A 15,624-nucleotide genomic window follows, 5' to 3' on the forward strand; every position below is an offset into this window, starting at 1 on the left:
TGTGAATCTCGCATTTTTTTTTTTTTTTGTTACTGTAAATGGACAACATTATAGCCTTAGTAATACCATAAGCCCAGTCCAAGAAGGTAAGAGCACCAGCAACACTTAAGAGCATCATTAGCGTCAAACTCTTAAAAACAGGTTCTTAAAGGTAAAATAATACTATTTTAATTTGTTTTATTTAAATCATAAAAATGAAATGTCTAAAACTATTAATGTATTGACAGGTGTGAAGAGCTCTAAAAACCAGGTTCTTAGACCATGATTATCGGGGTCCTAAAGTTGGGTCCTAACCCATTTTCCGCCCAAAAATAAATACAAAATGGTGATAATGTTCCGGGACGGGCCTTAACCAAGGTCGATTTTTGCTCGTCCTTCCTTGCCACCTGTCGAGTGGAGATGAAGCGGAAAAGTCGTGTAGGGGAAACTCGACTTTCTCTTCCCAAATCGATCTCACCGTCTTTCGATTCTCTCTCGACGGCGACGCATGTGGCGATAAAGTACACCGACGATTTCATCCCGAATCTCTCCCGGATCCCTCACGAGTCTATCCCGAGTCTGTCTCCAACCTCATTCTCCGCCGATTTCAATCTAAAAGGTATGTGTTCCTCTTTCGTTTTCAAATCCTTAGGATGTCGTTGTCGATCTAGTTCCTCCGCATGTTGGTTTCGTAGAATCTTTGTTGTGATGATTTGTTCGGTAGATTAGATTCAGTTTCTCGATCTAGTTCCTGCGAGTCGGGTTTCGTAGATTCTTTTTTGTGATGATATGTCCCATTGATAATCATGCTCTTAATAACCAACAAAAAATCCAACCAATAATCACCATTTTCATTAAAAGTCCTTGACAATGTCCTAATCTAGAAATAACAATAAAAAACTCTAAGGACCACCAGTTAAGTCTCATTGATAATCATGCTCTAACCAGGGCTTCCTCGGTTAATGTTCCTGCCACGATGCACATGCACGTCCCCAAGCCCATCTCATTTATTTCTAGTTTCTACTAGTATCTCTTTATTTATTGTGTTCAGGAAATGAGAGATTCATGTTGAATCCTTTTGTTCAAAATCAATAGCTGACATACAATTCGAAAAGAAGAACTAGATCGATGTTGTATAACTCGATCGGCCGAAACGACGATAAATTATTGATAAATCGTACTGTAGATGATTTAACTTGTTTATTTTGAAGTGCGTATTCACTTAATCTAATTTGTCATTTTAATTGAGTTAAGAAGTAATGGCTCAGTATAACACGAAAGTCATGTTACGACATCTCCAACCTCATTTTATTTTTTATTTTAAAATAGAGTTTAGAGTAAAAATTCAAATGTGTTTTATAATTGGTCAAAACAGGTTTATTCTATTAATAGAGTAATCTATTTATTTTTTTATTTACCATTCTATTTTTTTATTTTAAAATATAGTACTATTTGAGTAAAATTCAATTCTAGAATTACTATATTTTAAACAAAAAAAAATAGAGTGAACTATTGGATATCGCAAAAATGTGAGTTAAGCTAAGATGCAAATATTTTAGTCGTTGTGGTTTAGTAGTTTCTACTTAACTTTGGATGTACGCACGCTTGAATATACGTAATAACTATGGAGTGATAGTACTAGTGTATATGTAGTCGTAATACATAAGAAAATGTAAGCCCTTTGTCAAAAAAAAAAATACATAAGAAAATGTCAGACACAGTTCTTTAAAGAATCTCCAGCACCCTGAAAGACGAAGGAATAAAGGACAAAATCCACAATAAACATTCCGATAAGAAACATGACAACTGCAGAAGTTGTAGTTTCTAGTTTCACCAACATCTTTAGCACCTCCCGTAGTTACTCCTCAAGAACAGCTAATTACCGATATTATATCTCCAAACACCTGATGTTTAATCATGGCATTCGCATTGTATGTGATGACTCTCGGTGTGATCGATAATCAATTGGGACGTCTCCCAAGACATGAAGCGTGTCAGACAACTACAGTTGCAAATAGAATGAAAGATTAGCTCGTGTCAAACAACTAACAGTTGCATATAGGATGAAAGTTTAGCCGTGACATTTTCTCACACCAAAAAAAAAATAACGAACCGCAATTTGGGCCATAAAGCCCAATACGTTTTGAAACAAAATCGTGGGCTGAAGTCATCTAAGCCTGGCTGGCCTATTTGTATATAACACACATTTTTTTTTTGGTCGAATATAACACATATAAAGCATATTAAATACGTGTGTACCCAAATAGCATAACTATCACAGAAAAAATGAAACCTTAAATCATATGTTAATTTTAACAAAATTTACATTTTATTTGACTTTTCTATATCATACGGGTTGAGCTTTATCATGCATCTCTCTCCATCGTGTTATACTAATTAACTAAGTTAAGATCCGTGCATTGCGCGGAATAAACATTATATATCAACTTAATTTTCTGTATTATCTATTTTTACATGTTATGTAATAATAAATATATATTGAATAATTAAAATTTATTAACTATTACATATACAATTAAATTAGTGTAAACATATAAATCAATTTTATTAATCCAAATAATATTTGTTTCTATTTGATAGGATACAAAAATAAATTTAAATGATATTAACATACATAATATATTTTTACTATTAATGTCTATTAAATGATGGTTTCTATTCATATGATTTTTTTTATCATTTGTATCTTTTATAGAAAAACCTTTAAATTACTAACAAAATTTTCATCGTGGAATTAATAGTTTTAGTAATTTATAATTTTATAAAAATTAATTTTTCAATGTTCGTTCAAATATTTTATAAAAAATAATTGTTCAATTTTTTTAAAAAAATTAAAACATTTATGTATTTTATATGGTATATATTTTAATTTAAAATGATATATATATATATATATATATATATATATTTATTTATATATATTTATCTTATAATCTTAATAATTAATTAAATTATAATTTTACTTATATGATTTTGTAATCATTTGTATTTTGTCATAACAAAAATTTTAAACCATGGATCACAAAATTTGAATGTGAGACTTTTAAAATTTTTAGTAATTTATAGTCGTTTTTTAAAATTTAAAATATAACATATACAGAAAAATCTAAATTTTTATTATATGGTTAATGTGGTTGTTTAATTTATTTTAATAGTTTAAAATTAAACAAATATGATAGAAGATACACTAATTTTTATCAAATCTTTATTATTCAAAATCATTAATAAAGAACATTAGTAATCAATTTATGGTTAATTTTATATAAGGAAATAATAAAGAACATTAATAACCAATTTATAGTTAGTTTACCAAAAAAATATTATATAATCAGATGGACCAGTCTATTTCTCTGATGATTCTAAGAATCATCTTATTGATGATACGTAGCTACAAAAAAAAGTTGTAATATTTCTCGATTAATATATAGGAGACGAGAACAGAGAAGTTAGCTTCTGTGCCAATAGGGATCCATCAGTACTGAATTTGATCTCAATATTCAGATGCTATATTGTTTATTGAAAGATTCTACCCTAAACTAATTTTTAGATCTCGCTTAGCGTCGCAGTCATGTAGAGGCCGATAAGACAAAAGTGTATCGATCAAAAACCAATCTACATTTTGGACTAACAAGACGTTAAAAATTAGTGGACTACTGTATCACGTGATTCAAATTAAGAAGAAAAGAACACCCCCTCGTTTATAATAATTTTTAGCGAGAAAAACTTTAATGTTGGCTAATATTTTGGTGGGATCAAACCCTCTAATTTCAGTAATAACATAGATTCTAGATTTGTACGTTTGTATCTCCTATATATTAATATATAGAGGATTTAAAAAGTTGTAATTTTAAGTTTATACTAATTAAAAAAAAAAGACCATGATTAGATGTCACTTAATTAGGATGACAATTTAGTTTATGTGTCAGCTTAAGAATCAATTAAAAAAATGTTGGTCTAAATTCAGTTACTAGGGAACATTATATTAACTCAAAATATAAAAAACATGTATTCTTTCCTTAAATAAAAGTTACAGAATTACCTAATATGATTAACATATATATAACTATGAGTAATAAAGATTTGATAATAATTTTTGCATTTTTGTTTAATTTTATATTATTAATAAAAATCAAACAATCACATTAACCATATAATAAAAAATTAGATTTTTTCTTATATGTTTTATTTTGAATTTTTTTTTAAATGATTTTAAATTACAAAAATGAGAAAACCTTATATGTTATATTTTTCTTATATGTTAAATTTTCTCTTATATGCTATATTTTCAATTTTTTAAAACAATTTTAAATTACAAAAATGTAAGTTTTCCTTAAACATATGAGACTAAAATCATTAAAATTACATGTATCAATTCGATGGTTGATCTAAAATAAATGTCAAAATCATATGAAAGATAAATGTCAAAATAATTCAACCGTGGAAATAGTACTGTTCACTTTTTCAAGAATGTGTTCGGTGAAAAAGAAATAAAGATGTTGTTTCATAATTTGTTTAATGTTCAATCCAATCAACTCATAATATATTAATTATAGTTTAGTTCCACAACTTTTAATAAAAATTGATTCGGTCCATCGGAAAGAAATTATATAATAACAGCAAAAAACATTATATACGTATCAATAAAATGATCAAATATATAAAAAATTATCGATAATATATACAAATAAACCCACCCTACGCAAAGCGCATGTGTTATCCTCGTTAATCTAAAGCCTTAGGTGTAATACATGTATTCAAGCAGGTATGTATCACGTATGTAATGAGTTCTGCATTCGGATGTATATCAATAACACCGTAGAATATTCAAATCGTGAACACTGAACAATAAACAAATTATGCCTAATGAAAGATATTTCAAAGAAAATATTTAATTTAGTTATAGAATTAAAATTGTAATTTTTATTGATTAGTTTTATAACAATGAAAGAAAAACCAATTTGTTGAAAATTTAGCAAGATCTCTAAAGAAAGGTAACTAATAAATAATCACGGATCGATCCACCAATTTCACCATTTACAACTATATAAAAATGTTAAATGTTACGTCTGAAAGAAACTATATAATAAGAACATCTCAAATGGTTAGCTTCATTTTTTTCTTCAAATTTTGAAGTTATTCAAAAAAATAAAACAACATGTTTTCAAATGGTTTACTTCATTGGTTTCTTCAAAAAGAAATATTCTAAATATGTTCTATAATTTTATAATTAATTATCAATATCATATTATACTTTTCAAATTTACTAATTTTACTCAACTATTTTGTTTTAACGGTAATCTAAAGCTAAACATTATTATATTCCTTCCGTTTTTTTTGTATGATGTTTTAGAAGATATTTTATTTCAATTTATATGATTTTTTGATACTTTCTACTATTAAAGCAATTGATTAAAATATTAAAAATTAATTTATATTTTTGTCTTATTTGTTGAGAATAGAAATGATTAGTTATTTTTGGTCATTTTTTGTTGAATTGAGTACTTTTTACAAAACTGTATTTTTCTTAATTTGTGTGTTTATACTAAAACATCATATAAAAAGAAACAGAGAGGGTATAATACAATTACTACACATAAAAAATTAAATAAACAAGGAATATTAGATTTTCTAAAGAAACACCAAATATATATATTTGTTAAGTGATTAGCCAAAGTTTTCCGAAACAAAAAATAACCTATTTTATTTAAATTCTTGTAAATCAAACATAAAATTGTCGGAAATTAATATTTCCATATTCCATGTTATTAACATCTAATTAGTGAAAATAAAAATAGAAACTTTGAATTTTATTGGGTGGCATCAATACTTATAATTTACTGAAGTACAAAATAACAATAAGATAAAGTTAAGGATTGGTTTCTAAATAAAAAGTTCATCTTACAAAAATGAAGAACTGAACATCTTTTCTTTAAAATTTGAAAAAAAAAATGAAATATCGTTGGAGCAAAAAAAATAAAGCAAAAAGTAGAAAATGAAATATCATGGAGATGGTCTAAACCAAACTCTTTTTTTTGGGAAATTTCAAGTTTACCACTTTCATGGTACCACTTTTCATCTTTACCACCACTAAAGATACATTTTCAAAAATACTTTCTTCATTAACTGACAAAAGACTTCTATACCCTTGTTCTATATATATAATAAATCATTATTTAAATAAAAAATATATTTTATGTTTTCGAATTATACTTTTTTCAAATTCGGACTTTTTTATAAAGGTTTTTTGAATTTTTTTTTTTTGAATTTTTTTTCAAAATTTTTTTTTGAAAATCGAAAATTATTTGTGAAACTATTTTTTTAAATTTTTAAGTATTTATTTATATATTTATTAGAATCCTAAATTTCACATTCCAAAAATTTCACCCCTCAACTCTAAATCCTAAGTCTAAATTAGTTAACCTCATGTGTATAAGTGTCTTTTACCCTCCATTAAAAGTGAAGGTAAAAGTGGTTAGTGTAAACATGAAAAGTTGTACTATGAATGTGGTATTTGTAAAAATTTCTCTTTTTTCTGTCTCTAAAGTCTAAACCAATCTCTTTTATCGCCCTTCTGATTTTATGCTCATAAATTACCGTATCATGTTTTGTCATTAATACTTGCTACCTAATCCTAACCAAACATGTATATACTAGTGTTTTTAAAACTGGACCAGAAGTTGAACCGGATACTTTTTGGATCACGGTTCAATATAGATTGATTGGGTCAAACATGGTTCAATAATCTGGTTTAATGTATTTTTAGTGTATAAATTTTAAAGTAATGTTAATAAATATGAATACATAATTAAAATAAAAATTAATTTAAAACATAAAATATTATAAATATAAATTAGTTTTATGTTTATATAATGGATGATTTATAGATTTTTGATAGTTTTAATGATTTTATCAGTTTAATAACTTTGAGATCTAATTCGGCTACGTGATCAGTTCAAGGTCGAACTATTTATTAGACCTAATCCGGCTATGTAACTGATTTATGGTCGAATCTGGTTTAACCATCGCATCGGCATGGTTTTTAAAATACCGGTATATACTAGCAAGTAGGATAATGATTGACTTCTAGTTTTAACTTTCAAGAGTGAGACGTAGAGCGCTGAAGCGAAAGGTATGCACACGGCTCGAGAGTGAAAGACAAAACATAACAATTGAGATTTCTCTTCTTCTACAAATTTCCCCAAACAAGTCATGATCTCTTCACTCTAGCTCTAATTGCCTATGTGTGTTTTGACAAATCATGGTAACATCATGTGACCATGTTCCTACAATCATTTATAGTTTAACCGCCTATATGCTAAATCATTAACAATACATATGTTTATTGAACAAGAGTTAGGTTCACCCATAAGGGTGAATCTTTAAAATTCACCTCTCCTCTTATTACTAATTAAAATATCATCTAGATTAATTTTTTTTTTTTTTTGACATCAACAAAAGAAAACAGACTCATATAGACTCTGTTAACTAAGAGGGTAACTCTGCATCCATGTGAACGACGAACGACGGTTGAATTCTTGCACTCCGTGCTAGTTTGTCCGCCTGTGTGTTATACGTTCTTGGTACATAGATGATCTCCGAGCTCTGAAATCCAGTACTAAGGGTCTTTATATTTGTCAAGTAGTTTGCAACCGCTAGCAATTCTTCTGGTTCCGAAACCATCTTCACCAATTGAGAACAATCTGTTGCAAATGTGACCCGAAACTGCCGCAAATTCCGCATACATTTCATTGCCCAGATTAGTGATTCAAACTCTACATGGAGAGGTGAAAGACTAGCTCTGGTGTTTCTTGCACCCATCAAACCATCAAATCCTGGTAAGGTGCTATACCATCCTTGTCCCGAGAAGTTATCATTTGCCTTCCATGAGCCATCAGAGAAGCACCATCTGCCCGGTCTCACCGGTATTAAAATAATAAAATAGATTAATTTTATTTAAAAAATCTGAAATAATTAAAGAAAAATAATAACGCCAATTTTAATAATACTAACGCCACTAACTAAACCCTAAACTTTAAATCTATACCCTAAACCCAAATCCTAAACCCTAAACCCAAACCGTAAACCCTAAACCCAAATCATATATCATAAACCCTAAACCCAAACCGTAAACCCTAAACCCAGATTCTATATCCTAAACCTAAATTATAGACTCTAAACTCAAACCATATATCCAAACCTAATCCCTACACCCTAAACTCAAATCGTAAACCCTGAACCCAAATCCTATATTCTAAAGGTTTGGGTTAATGTTGATGTTGTTTCTTTAGGGTTTAAGATTTGGGTTTAGAGTCTAGGTTTGGGTTTATGATCTAGGGTTTGAGTTTAAAGTGTAGAGTTTGGGTTTAGAGTTTACGGTTTGGATTTAGGGTTTAGGATTTGGGTTTAAGATATAGGTTTTGGTTTAGAGTTTAGAATTTAAGGTTTAGGGTTTAGATTTAAAATTTAGGGTTTAAAATTTAAGATTTAGGGTTTAGTTAGGAGCGTTAGCATCACCGTTCATTTCATAACACAGGTTAAAAAATTTATTTCAGAGCATACAATACAATAATGTATAAACCAAAATTTACCCTCCGGTCTGTCGAAAGAACAACACTAGTGAAAGTTATTGATTCTTTACGCTAAACAAAAGTTGTTGATAAAAATGTAGAAAGAGGTGAGAGAAATGCTCTCGGGCACACTTCCCAGTGCATCATCTCCGTTCTTCTTTCTGCCACAGATTCAAATTTTGAATCTCTTGACTCCACCGCCTATTTATAACTCCATCATCTCCAACTCCGATCTTCCAAAGCTCCGGCTGTGAGCTTCGAAGTCTTGGCTCATCTTTCAATCGTTGGTGGAGAAGCTCTTCCTTGGTGCCAATATGGTTGTAACAAGTAAAAAGAACTTGAAGAACCTTTCTTCTCGAGATCTGGGTATCTTGGTTGAAAGGCTTGGGTGAAGACGTTTGTTACGGTGATGTCAACTCTGTTCCGGCGAGATTCTCCTCGGCTTGAAGAAACACCACTCCTAAGGCGTTTTGTACAACCGGTGCTTTGTCTCCTCTTTTAAAGAGCTCGAAGAGTTCCTTTTAACCTTACCACCGGCGACGAGTTCTGTTGCAACTCCATCTTCATCGCTCTACACAGTCAAGGGACCTTAGTCTGATCTGTGCTATCTCCTCCATTCCCTGAGCCCACCAAGACGTGCGCTTTTGAGCATAAGGAGGAATAGACAATCACACCTTCATAGTAGGTTTTTTTGGTTAATCACACTAGATTATTTTGGTGTTGATAAGTCCAATATACAACTACTTCTAGAAACCCAAAGAATCACTCCTTCCATCAGTCTTGAGGCTTGCATCCCATTTCTCCGGCTTTTTAAACAGATTGGTTATAGACGTTTGATAAATAAACCTTTGACCTTTGTTCTTAACGTGAAGCAACATCTTGGACTTTCTTTGGAAAAAAAAAAGCATCAAGACCTCAACGGCTGCGTTTCTGGCTTTTGTAAGCATTTGCCCCATTTTTACAAGATCTGTGCATCTTGATCTCGAGACTCGCAAAGACTCTATGGACCTCTGTTTTTGAAGCTTTCAGACAAAGCTAAGTTTTGTACAGGAATAAGACAAAAAGAGTTACAAGAAAGTCAAGGAGCTACGATAAAAGCTTGAAAGTCTGTACTTTTTGGTGTAACGAGCATAGGGGTGGTGTCCATACCAACAAGCAGTTTGTTCTGGCGCATTACATTAGTTTTTAACTAGTGTTCTATGCGTCCAGTATACATATAACTTTCTAATAATCAATAATCTTGTAAAATGAATGTGGTGGCGTGGAACTGTCAACGAGTAGGAGCCAATCTTACTAAAGAACATCTTGAGAAGTTATATCATTGTTTTCTACCTAGATTTTTATTCTTATCAGAGACAAAAAACAATCGTCGTGTTTTACAAAATTTGCAAGTGCCTTATGGCTATGATCAAGTTTGTACAGTTGAAACTCGTGGACGAATCGGTGGCCTAGCACTTTTTTACATGGATGATCTTTCAGTTACTATCTTGTATGCGGATGCACACATGATTGATATTGAAACTATACTTGAAGGACATGCGATTTTTATGACTTTTGTGTATGGTGATCCTGTTGTTAGGCATCGAGACTTGGTTTGGGAACGATTGTCACGCATGAGTACTAATCGAAGTGAAGCATGGTTCATGACTGGAGATTTCAATGAGATCACAGGAAATCATGAAAAGAGGGGAGGAAGGCGTCGTTTAGAGAGCTCATTCCTCCCTTTCTGAATCATGTTAGAAAACTGTGGAATGCTTGACTTCCCATACAAAGGGAACTCTTTCTCGTGGGTGGGCAAAAGACGAACCGGTAAAGTCAAATGTAAACTAGATAGAGCAGTGGCAAATGAAGAATGTCACGCCTTATTTACACATTCTACAGTGGAATTTTTGCAACTATGGGGCTCGGACCACAGACCGGTCCTAGCACGGATCCAATCCAGTGTTAGGAGGACAAGAAAGAATTTTAGATTTGACAAGAGATGGATAGGAAAACCAGGATTTAAGGAAGCAGTAATCTCGGGATGGAGACAATTTGATGAAATTCTATTAAGGAATTTTCATCAAAAAGTTACCTTATGTCGAAATAAGATTAGCTCATGGAAAAAGAAAAACCCTACAAATTCTTCTCTATTGATTAAGGAGTTAAAAGATAAGATATACTTGGCACAAGATGATGAATTCACTACAACAGAAGAATTGGAAGATTTGAGAAGACAACTGATTTTGGCATTTCGAGAAGAAAATACTTTTTGGGAACAAAAAAGCAGGGATCAATGGCACAAAGATGGAGACAGGAATACAAAATTTTCATCATGCCACTACAAAACAACGAAGAGCCCAAAATCGGATAATAAGTATCAAAGACAAACATGGGAAGCTGGTAGAGAGTAAAATCGAGGTGGAGAACGTGGTTGTTTAACACTTTCGAGATCTCTTCCCTACCTCTTTGCCGACGGAGCTAGACGCATCCCTCCATTTTATCTCAGAAAAGGTGTCCATGACTGACAATAGGTTACTTTTAGAGGAACCGTCAGAACAAGAAATTAGAGGAGCTCTCTTCGACATCAACCCAGATAAAGCACCTGGTCCAGATGGCATGACTAGTAAATTATTTCAGAAATCTTGGCGGGAAATGCGGCAAGACATTATTAGACTTGTCCGAGATTTCTTTGCGACAGGTAGTTTTGACCCATTATTGAACCAGACAAATATCTGTCTCATCCCGAAAAAGAAGAAACCTCGAGACATGACTGAGTTCAGATCTATTAGTCTTTGCAATGTTAGTTACAAGATTATATCTAAGCTTCTTTGCAAGAGACTTAAGAGAGTTATCCCGCGCTTGATCTCGGAGACACAATCCGCCTTTGTGGCAAAACGTTTGATTACTGACAACATCCTGATAGCACAAGAAAACTTTCACGCCCTACGGACGAACAAGCGATGTAGGGAAGACTTCATGGCTATTAAAACAGATATGAGCAAAGCTTACGATAGAGTGGAGTGGAGTTTCTTAGCAGCTTTGATGCTGAAGATGGGCTTTGGTGAAAGACTGGTTGACCTCATTATGTGTTGTGTCACGTCGGTCACATATCAAGTTTTAGTCAATGGGCAACCAAGAGGGCGAATCCTACCAAGGAGAGGGTTAAGACAAGGAGACCCACTCTCCCCCTTTTTGTTCATTTTGTGTACGGAGGCGTTGATCGCACTTTTGAATGGAGCGGAAGCGGAAAAGAAGATCTTAGGTCTCCATGTTGCTAGGGCGAGCCCAAGGATCTCTAATCTTCTTTTCGCAGATGACAGTCTTTTCTTTTGCAAGGCGGAACTAAGCCAATGCAAAGAGATCATGGACATTCTAGATATATATGGGAAGGCATCTGGACAGCGACTAAATGCGTCCAAATCATCAATGTTTTTTGGAAACCGAGTGGAGAGTTCTCGTAAGCAAGATATAAAAGATGTATTAGGTTTCTCTTCAAAAGGTGGCATGGGAATGTACCTTGGATTACCAGAACAAATCGGTGGGTCAAAGATGAAAGTGTTCTCCTTTGTACAAGATCGTTTCAATGGGAGAGTCAACACTTGGTCATCGAGACTCCTTTCTAAAGGAGGAAAAGAAGTTCAAGTCAAATCTGTGGCTCAAGCAGTTCCGACATTTGTGATGTCGTGTTACTTCCTTCCACAAGGCATTACCGACAAACTAAGGAGCACAGCTTCAAACTTTTTGTGGAGCTCAAAACAAAACAGCAGAGGTTTGCATTAGATAACATGGGACGAGATCTGTACCCCTAAGGATTCGGGGGGACTAGGTTTTTGAGATCTCCATGACTTCAATATAGCGCTTCTTGCAAAACAATTGTGGAGATTTATTCATTACCCGAACTCTTTATTGGCACGTGTTTTAAAAGGAAGGTACTACAATCATACCTCTCCTTTGGAAGATCGACGAACATACTCACCATCTTATGGATGGCGCAGTATCATTGCAGCAAGACCTCTACTCATTTCGGGTTTACGGAAAACGATTGGAACGGGTCGAGATACGAGGGTTTGGAGTGAGGCCTGGGTTCCAGACTCAGTGGCTCGACCACCTAGACCTGCTAACCACATTGTTTACAGACTACCCCAACTTCTTGTTCAGTCCTTTATTAGGAATGATACCAAGGAGTGGGATATCCAGCTTTTACGAGAATTCTTTCACCCATATGATATTCCTTTGATACTTGGGCTAAAACCATCTCTCTCTCTTGCCCCGGATGGATATGTTTGGAATCACACCAAATCAGGAGTGTATTCAGTTAAAACCGGTTACGACCTACTCCGATCAACCAAGCTGAGTCTCACACAAGAAGGCGTTACAGAACCGAGTATCACGAGACTTCAGAGCCATGTGTGGAAGCTAAAGGCCCCGAGCAATATGAAACATTTCTGGTGGCAGGCTATCTCGGGCTGCGTGGCGACAGAAGAGAGGCTCATGTATAGACACCTGGGCACCGATAGGAGTTATCCTAGATGTGCTGGCCCAGTGGAGTCGATTAATCATCTTCTTTTTGAATGCCCACCAGCTCTTCTGGTTTGGGCTTTATCAGACTATCCGTCCACTCCGGGTTACTTCCCGAGTACATCCATATATCAAAACATGAACTTCCTTTTTTGGAAGAGAAAAGAGGTGGCTCCTCGGAGACCACAATTCGATACCTTCCCATGGATCTGTTGGTACATTTGGAAGGCGAAACGACAAACTCTTCAATGGGAAAGACGTATCCCCATTGACACCCTCCAACATGCGTCTCTTGAGGCGGAATGTTGGAGGAAGGCTAACGAAAAGGAGGAAGCAAAGGAGGATCATGACGATCCCCCTACTACAGAGATTGAGACAGTGCCCCCTTGGATACCTCGAATCCCTACTTGTCAAATTGATGCATCATGGATCAATAATGGCAGTGTCAGTGGCTTAGGATGGAGTCTTAAGGATCAAATGGGCTTAGAATACTTCGGATTACGGGCGTGTAACATGAGCCTCTCAGCTTTGCATGCTGAGATAGAAAGGTTACTTTGGGCAGCCTCATGTATGAGAGAGAAAATGATCACTTCGGTATGGTTTGAGACGGACTGCTCGGACTTAGTGGATATGACTACAAACCCGATGGACTGGCCAGCTTTTGCGACATAGATCGAGGTGTTCCAACAGACGGATTAGCAAAAAATGCAAGGACCAGAGGTTATATTTTTTCCGCTATAGAACATACCCGGACAGATGGAAATGCTCCTCTGAGGATTGGCTCGTCTGTTCTCCATTTGATCTAGCTTAGATGGGTAGACGACAAAAAAAAAAAAAAGTTGTTGATTTTCCGCTCGATAAACAAAATAACATGTCTAACACCACTATAATGTATTCCTTTTTTTTTAACACCCACTAGAATGTATTCCTTCCATTTCAAAATATATGATGTTTAAAAAAATTCTTAATATTTAAATATGCAAAATATTTTATATAAATTTTAATTTTATTTAAAACTATGTTACCAATAATATTTTATATGTTTTTATAATTAACTATATTACTTCAATCTATATTATAATAATATTTTTTAAATAAAAATTAATTTATTTAATAGTTGTGCATTTACCTAATATATGCATATACCGAAAACATCAAATATTTTGGAAACAAGAAGTTAGATTCCTAAAACTATCTCCAATGCTACTTTATAATTTAATCTATATTTTACTCTAAAATAGAATAATTCTATTATATAGTTGGATTTACTCTAATGGTTTAATATATAATAGAGTTACTCTATAATAGAGTGGAAGATGAATGTTGTTTTTTTAATCTATTTTTAGAGTAAAAAAATAACATTACTCTATATTTCATTATAATATAGAGTAATTACATTATGGTATATAGAGTAAAAACAACATTACTTTATATTTTACTCTATTATAGAATAATTTTTTATAGAATAAATCATTGGAACAAAACTAATTCTATAATAGAATTACGCTATTTTAGAATAAAATAGAGAAAAAAATTATAGAGTACTGATGCCCAAAATCCATAGAATCAAAACAATACTATGTATTACAATCTCATTGCCTAAGATTCTGACTTACTTGACATCACTTACAAAGTAAACTATTGATGGGATATACTTTAAACTAAAAACTAAAATCGAACACATGAAAGAAAAACATAGAACGCATGCTGATGTTATATAAACATGAAAAAACTACAGTACTATTTTAAGCAAGTTTTCACACACAAAAAGTTAGTCCTCTTTCTTTTAACCCAAAATCCTAGAAGAACTTAAAGTGGAATGGACACTAGATTAACAACTGGTTTTAAATTGAAAACACAAAAAACGCAATAGTGTTTAGCTTTAACTTATTTTTTACTTGTTATAATTAGCTAAGTTATTTTTTCTTATAACATATTTAATATATTGCCATTTCACTATTTCATGTATAGTTTTATCAACTTATCATAAGGATCGATTATCGTTTCTCATTGGCGATATAAGGTTTGCAATAGGTGATTTTGGTTGTATGTTATGGTCAACCAAAATCATAGATGCTTATCACTCTAATCTTTTCTCTGATTTTGAGGTTGAACCTAGATAAAGTTTGGATTTAGTTCTTCTCCTTCTGGGTTATGGTGATAAGCCGGTTGATTGAGAGATTTGATTTCTCTTTTTGGTCAGAAAAACTTAGTTTTTTTATATTCAGAGGTGGTATCAAGCTTTCGCTTAAAGTTCTGCAAGTCTCCACAATGGTCAAGAAGCTGAGATTTTGGAACACACTAAGGAGATCTTATCCAGAATTTAGATGAGTTAGAGCATCCATTGTGATTGCGTTCCGACAAGATTCTCTACTCGTCTCTATTAAACGTTCTTCGCACTCATATTCTACCAATTGGGAATGAAGATCTCTTATTAATCAAATATTGAAGGAAGAAAGAATGTGCAAGCAGCCTCAAACGATCGGAGACGGAGATAGATAGATTTCTAGCATGTTTTCCGGTTTCGCCTTTTGCTTTCTCTCGATCAAGGAAACGA

At 32.9% G+C, this 15,624-nt stretch overlaps 1 pseudogene; it reads left to right on the top strand.

Moving 5' to 3' along the window:
• Positions 1–11,066: 11,066 nt before the first annotated feature.
• Positions 11,067–13,739, top strand: LOC106302887 (annotated as a pseudogene).
• The last annotated feature ends 1,885 nt before the right edge of the window (positions 13,740–15,624 follow it).

Source organism: Brassica oleracea, chromosome C7 (genome assembly GCF_000695525.1).
Source record: "Brassica oleracea var. oleracea cultivar TO1000 chromosome C7, BOL, whole genome shotgun sequence".
Lineage (NCBI taxonomy): Eukaryota > Viridiplantae > Streptophyta > Magnoliopsida > Brassicales > Brassicaceae > Brassica > Brassica oleracea.